Here is a 6,668-nt window from a genome sequence, read left to right on the forward strand (position 1 = left end):
TCCTCGTACTTGCCTTGTTCCGTAGGAACCATGCATGCTTTACTCCCGTCGAGGATGCTTAGGGAGTTCGTAGTGGGCAACGGGAAACATGGACTTGGTCGAAGAATTCCATGCCGAGGACCATTTTGAAGTCATCCATGGGGATGATGGAGAAGTCAAGCTTTCCGCTCCACGTACCGAGGGTTATGTGCACGCATTGTGCAATTCCCGCAATTGGCTTGGCGGGTGAGTTCACAGCCTTCATCGTGCCTCCTTCCTTAGTGGCCTTAAGGCCTAGGCGCTTGGCCTCGTCTACGGACACGAAGTTGTGTGTTGCTCCCGTGTCTAGCAGTGCATGAACGGACTGGCCGTTTATCTTTGCGCTTACATACATGAACCCTTTCTTGGTGAGTGTGGGTTGTTGGCGATTGAGTGCGCTGACGCGTTAGAGAGAATCCATGCTAAGTTGGGGCTCCTCCGCAGACATATTGGGGTTGCTCTTGGGTTGGGCTGTGAGAGCATTGAACGACTTCTTCTCCGGACAATCGTGTACCCAATGAGGACTGTTGCATATGAAGTATGGGCTGCGTGGTTTCAGTGCCTCCTTGTTGCCCTCCGAGTTTCCTTGCCCGCTCTTGTTCCTAGGCAGCTTTTTCTGCCCCCAATCTTTGCAGTTGTTGCCCTTGTTCTTGCAACTCTCTCCCCCACCTTTGCCTTGGTTGGCCTTTTTGTCTTTGCATTAGGTGGAGTATTCGGTGAGCGATTCCGCAATGGCGATGGCATCGTCAAGTGTTTGAACACCCCGCCTATCAAGCTCGGTCTTGGCCCAATCCTTGAGGCCATCTTGGAAGTAGAAGAGCAAATCATTGTCGGACATGTCGCTTATCTCTAACATGAGGGTAGTGAACTCGTTGATGTAGTCACGAATGCTACCCGATTGCTTGAGGCGACGTAGGCGCGCTCGCACTTCCTTCTCCACATTGCTTGGGGCGAACTGCTTTCAGAGTTCTTGCTTAAAGTTGGCCCAAGTGTCGATGATGCAAATGCCCTTGCCCATCTCGCCATGTTTGCGACACCACCACAGTTGTGCAGCGCCTCGAAGATAGGTGGGTGTTGTGCCCACTTTCGATGCCTCATCTCGTACGCCTATGACATCAAAGTATAGATCAAGCCCAAATAGAAAGTTGTCCACGATTATGGCATTGCGTGTGCCATCGTAGGTGTCAGGTTTTGGCACGTCAATACGTCGCGCATCACTCGTGCTTGTGGAAGCTGGACTTGCGGAGAGTGTGCGCTTGTGCCATGCCCAATCCGAGCGGACTTCCTCCACTTCCACATGGACAGCACGTAGTTCATCCTGAACAAACCTACGAAGTTTTAGCAACTCATCATGGAAATATCGAAACTCACCTCGGAGAGTTTTTGCTTGCTCTTGGATGAGGGCTTTTGTTGCCACCATGAACTCGGCGTATTCTCCCTCGAGATCGTCCACTTTTTCCTCCAATCTCTCGAGACTGTCTTGAGCGGCGGACAATGCAATTTCAAGAGTGGTTACATGAGGCTCTAACGGATCCACGAATGGGGCCTTGGATTTGCCGCGAGTCGTGCCTTGGGCGCGCTCTCCCTCACGACCGCGGCTTGGTTCCGATGGAACATCCACACCATCAACACCCTCTTGCATTGGATTTGGAGGGCTGGCCATTGCTCGTGAGCTAACTTGCATGGGTGCAATCCTTAGCTCTGATACCACTTGTCACGGGATGAGTGTTTTGCGCAGCAAACCCGTGCGGCACTTAGACAACTTTGCCGAATGTTGTTAAGTAAACCTTTGAGCTTCTCAACTAGTTAAGCCTAGAGGTTTTCGAAGAGCTAAAGAGAAGAGAGCAATAGAGCCGAATAAGAGAAACTTGTATTGCTAACAAGAGAGATTACAAGAGAGCTTACAAGTGTTTGAGTTGCTTGCTCTAAGCTTGTTGCTCAAATGCTAAATGCCATGCACTATTTATAGGGAAGGCTTGCCAAGCTCTAGAGATTCTAGAGAATTCTACCACATGCCTAGAATTCTAGATATTTACATGTGCTGGAAAAGTGTGGAGTATTCTAGATTATTTACAAGCTCAAATGTACTAGAGTAGCCTAGAAGTTTCCGGAATTGGGCCAAACTAGCACTCTTGGCCTTGTCTTGGGCTCTTGGTGGGCAAATTGGGCTAGCAACTTGGGCGGTCCGCAACACTAAGATAACATGCCTCTCAAGAGCACAGTTTCTAATTTCTAGTTTCTTCTTCATCTCACTTATTTGTTCCTTCCTCACTTGGGAATCTCCCGTAACTTCTTTTGTTGTAGCAAATGATAAATACTGCTTACTTTACTTTCTCTCAGCCAGCTGTGAATGCTGTTTGCGCTGGCATTCATATGAGTTCAAGCTAAAATAATGACAGGAGGCAATAATTGGTGCTTAAGGGGTGAGTCCGTGTTTTAAGTGGCACTATTTCAGTTTTTTTTTTTTTTTTTTTGTTGGGAGAAAAAAGAATTGTAAAGCCATTGAGCTTATTCCAGAAAAGATAAGAAAATTTTCGAAACGGATGGAAATTCAGGTAGTGGTTTTACTTGGCATTTGTTCACAGATCATCCTCCACCATATTTGGTTCTAGGAGAAAATTCACAGCTGACAGCTGGAATTTGGATAAGAATCATTATCTGGATAGCGTATTTGGCGACAGATTGGGCAGCCGGTGGAGACTTTGAAGATCAATCATAGCATATGCGGAGAGTTTGCTAAGGAAAAATAATCAAGAAGAGTGAGGATAATTAAGCTCGACTGGACACACACAACCACATAACTTCTATTTATTTGTTTTCGTTGTAGGAAAACACGCGCAAGAAAGTAAATAAAGAATTTTTATTTTATTTTATATCTCATTAGTTATATATTAGTTAAACCAAATTTGATATACTAAATTTGACAATTACACAATAGTGAGTTCCACTACGGAATCATTAAATTTAATACTAAAATTATCAAAGAGTCTCACAACGGGACTCGTGACTTTATCACATGACAAGCATTTTTAAATTGTTCCATTAACTCAGCAGGCTAAGCTGGTTGGACGGCTTACACAAATATTTTCCGCTATTTGTAGATTACAAAAACAAATATTGTGGATAATATGACAAGGTAAAAATGTGGTCAGAACTCGGTAAAACAGTAAATGTTTAGTAGAGATGCCAATTTTTGAAATTTGATATTCTATCGAATATCATTTCATTTGAAATGTATTTTTATTCAACTATTGATGTGATGTCACATTAATTTATATAAAATAATATATAATTTAATTTTTTTAAAGTAGAGGGGTGAGCCAAGCCCAATCACTTTGACGGACCCAGATGGATTTATCATGCATATCTTTTCCGATTGGACAAAGCTTTATAATTTGTCCAAGTACGCACTCCAACCAACCAAACCAAAACACTGAACCCACCTTTAATTTGCTTCTCGTCCAAATTTGGGCAATCACAAGAGGTGGTGCAGATCATTGAGACAGCTTAACTTAATTAGCTGTTGCCTCAAAGAGGTGGCCTCTGGTGCCGGAGTTGGCAAGTTACTTGCCTTCAACTGAACCTTGGAGAATCTAAGGTACTTGACTTGGGAGGATTTGCGGGTTGATTTGCAGGAACTGGTCTTCTCAGAGCTGATGAAAAATACTAATGATCGACCGGGATTTTTAAAAGATGGAAGAAGGCGGTGATTTGCTTAAAATAGTGTATATTATTGATATTCATGGTGAACCTAATATGCGAGGACGGAGCTAACTACTAAAGGCTAGCGGGGACAACTGACTGAGACCCTTTACAATATTAGGGAACAACTGACTAAGACCCTTTATAATATTAAGGTAATGTAATTTTAAGTTATAATTGTTGTGGAAAAAAAAAGTGTAACCATGAAATATAAGTTAATAGTGTATAATAAATATGATTTTTAAACAATAATTTTGATAAAAATAATGAAAATATTATAAGTTTTTCATTATTTAAATAAGAAATTCAATCAACTTTATTTTTAAGTTACAACAATTATTATTTCTCAAAAACTTTACTACTATATCTTTTATGCTATGACTACTTAACCTTAATATCAAACGCCTAAGATTTTTCTTAAATTGCAATTCATTTTTTAAGTCTTTGCCTGTAAACTTTGTTGATATGCCTTTAAAGTTAAAGTTGGAACCCTTAATTACAATCATTCTTGGATTGTCCACCCTAAACTAAACTTCTCACTACGGCCTGCTAGTATGGAATGGTTTAATGATTCAACACCTTGTGGTCTTAGTATTCTTGCTTGGGATATCGCTACTGATCTCCTTTATTATGATGATCTTGAAAGACGTTGCAACTGCAATCCCGATACACTTCATCCAGAATTGCAAAATTAGCAAATGCTTGTCCAGATTACCTTTTCTATCTTTTACTGTCTTGTCCATCCCTGATGCAATAAGAAACCTGTTAAAATCTGTTAAGTCCATTATTTATAGAGTTGGTATTTTATGACAAGTCTAATTAAATTTTTGTCACAAAAAAAATAAAGGGACGGGAATGAGATTTTTTTTTATCCCAATTCAATATACGGGAAAGGACTGGGATTGACAAATCCCGTCCCATCCCATCCCATTGCCAACCCTAGATATAATCATCGGTGCCGACAAAATTTAATATAATTTCAATAGCGATGTAAAACATATCAATATTTTGAGATCTTCTATGGCAAAATCTTTTACTGATGATCTTTCTTTTTGTCCGAACATAAACTAAAGGCCAAAATGGCACACATTATGAATCATATTTCCATAACCCTCTGCGGTATGCCACCGTTATACTATATTATTTTTCAAGCGCAGGACAGAAAATTAATAGGAAACAAATAATTGAGGGCTCTGATAAGGATCACGTTAGGATCACTGAGATAAGATCTTGAAGCATTTTAGTTGCGTCAACTATGAGTCAAACTCATTGTCATTATTTCACGGGGAGATTCGAAGTTTCCTCCTCTTGAAATTGCTATCTATCACTTACTTTCAATCATTTTCATAATAACTAATAACCCCTATTTTGAAATCTTTTTTCATTAGGAATTGATTTGATTTGCATGCTTATTGTTATAGAGATATAATCTCACAAATGTTTTCTTAAAGATACACTCAAGTGTTATATATATTTATATACACACACACACACAAAGTTATAGCTTTAATTACTTGTACTAGGGTCGAATTGCTGAAACGATACATGTTATTATAATAAACGATTTCATGTTACTTATGTGATTGTGTTCCTTTTAGCGAGATTCTTCATGTTTCGTAATCGATGCGACCAAATATGAATCTTATTAGCTCAACTATTTTGAAACGTAATGATTATTAATATGTCTGCCCACATTCGCACAATTAAAGTAGTGTTATCTTACAAATAAGACATCAATTGAAGTTATATGTATGTATACCATTTTAATTCTTTAGGCCGAAGGAAAAATTTGCCTCACTCAATTACTTGCTTTTGATTACATCATAGGATGAGCTCTGTTTTGATGAATTGAAGATAATGGAAATGGTTTCTGTAGGTTTTTCAGGACTATCCCTTCCAATCCTTCTATCAGCAATATATGCATGCCATTTTTTGAACATATATATATAGAGAGAGAGAGAGAGAGAGAGAGAGAGAGTTGACAACTAATATATGTCTGTGAGAATGGCTGTTGAATCAAATCAGTTTTCCAGAAATGACTGCGTTTTAAGGCTGTTAAAGCATTAAAAGGACATGCGAAACTCAGCTGCTTATAACAGAAAACAAACTACACAAATCGACATTGATATGGCGTGTTTTGAACAGCAGTTTAAGTAACCACGTGAAAAGGCATGTGCTGAAGCCTGAAGCTAGTTCGTTAAAGTTTGTTATTCACACATCAATAAACTGAACAATCTGGAAAATAAGTTTGCTGAAGAAACATGGTATAAATGCTGTTTTTCAGTGGTGATTCGATGATGATTCTAGAGTCTTGTAGTGAGGGTTCTGAGAGAGAGAGAGAGTTATCTTGGTCTCTATAGAAACTTATATAAGGCTCTGTATTGACCTCCATTGTTGATTGAATAAAACTCATCTTGAGACTTCTTCCGTGGATGTAGGCTAAGCATTCTATGCACAGCTGAACCACGTTAAATCTTGGTTTTTGTTGATTCTGGTTTTTTAGTTCTTGTTCTTGATTAATTCTTGTTGGTTTGTTGAGCTGTGATTTGACCTGTTCGATCTTAAATCTGTTGTGCGCGGAATGCGGAATCAAGCGCACTAAATAATTATAGAAAAATAAAGGACATAAAAATTACATGGTTCGGTAATTAAACCTACATCCACAGGAGCAAGAGAAAAATAATTGTATTATTTACAATTATTTGAGTACAAATTTGAGTAAAGAAATCTCACTTTCCCAGAACCCAAATACACCTAGTACTCTCACACACACTCTCCAATTGCTCACACTCTCAGAACTCTCAAAAGCTTAGAAACTTATAAGCTTAACAAATTTTGGAATGCAAAAAAATGGAAGAAGTGCCATCTATTTATAGGGAAAATAATGGCACTATTGCACCAACCCCTTTACTATTCCACCTAACCTAAGCAAATAGTCAATGGTGTCC

The sequence above is a fragment of the Citrus sinensis genome, chromosome 5 (assembly GCF_022201045.2).
Source record: "Citrus sinensis cultivar Valencia sweet orange chromosome 5, DVS_A1.0, whole genome shotgun sequence".
Taxonomy (NCBI): domain Eukaryota; kingdom Viridiplantae; phylum Streptophyta; class Magnoliopsida; order Sapindales; family Rutaceae; genus Citrus; species Citrus sinensis.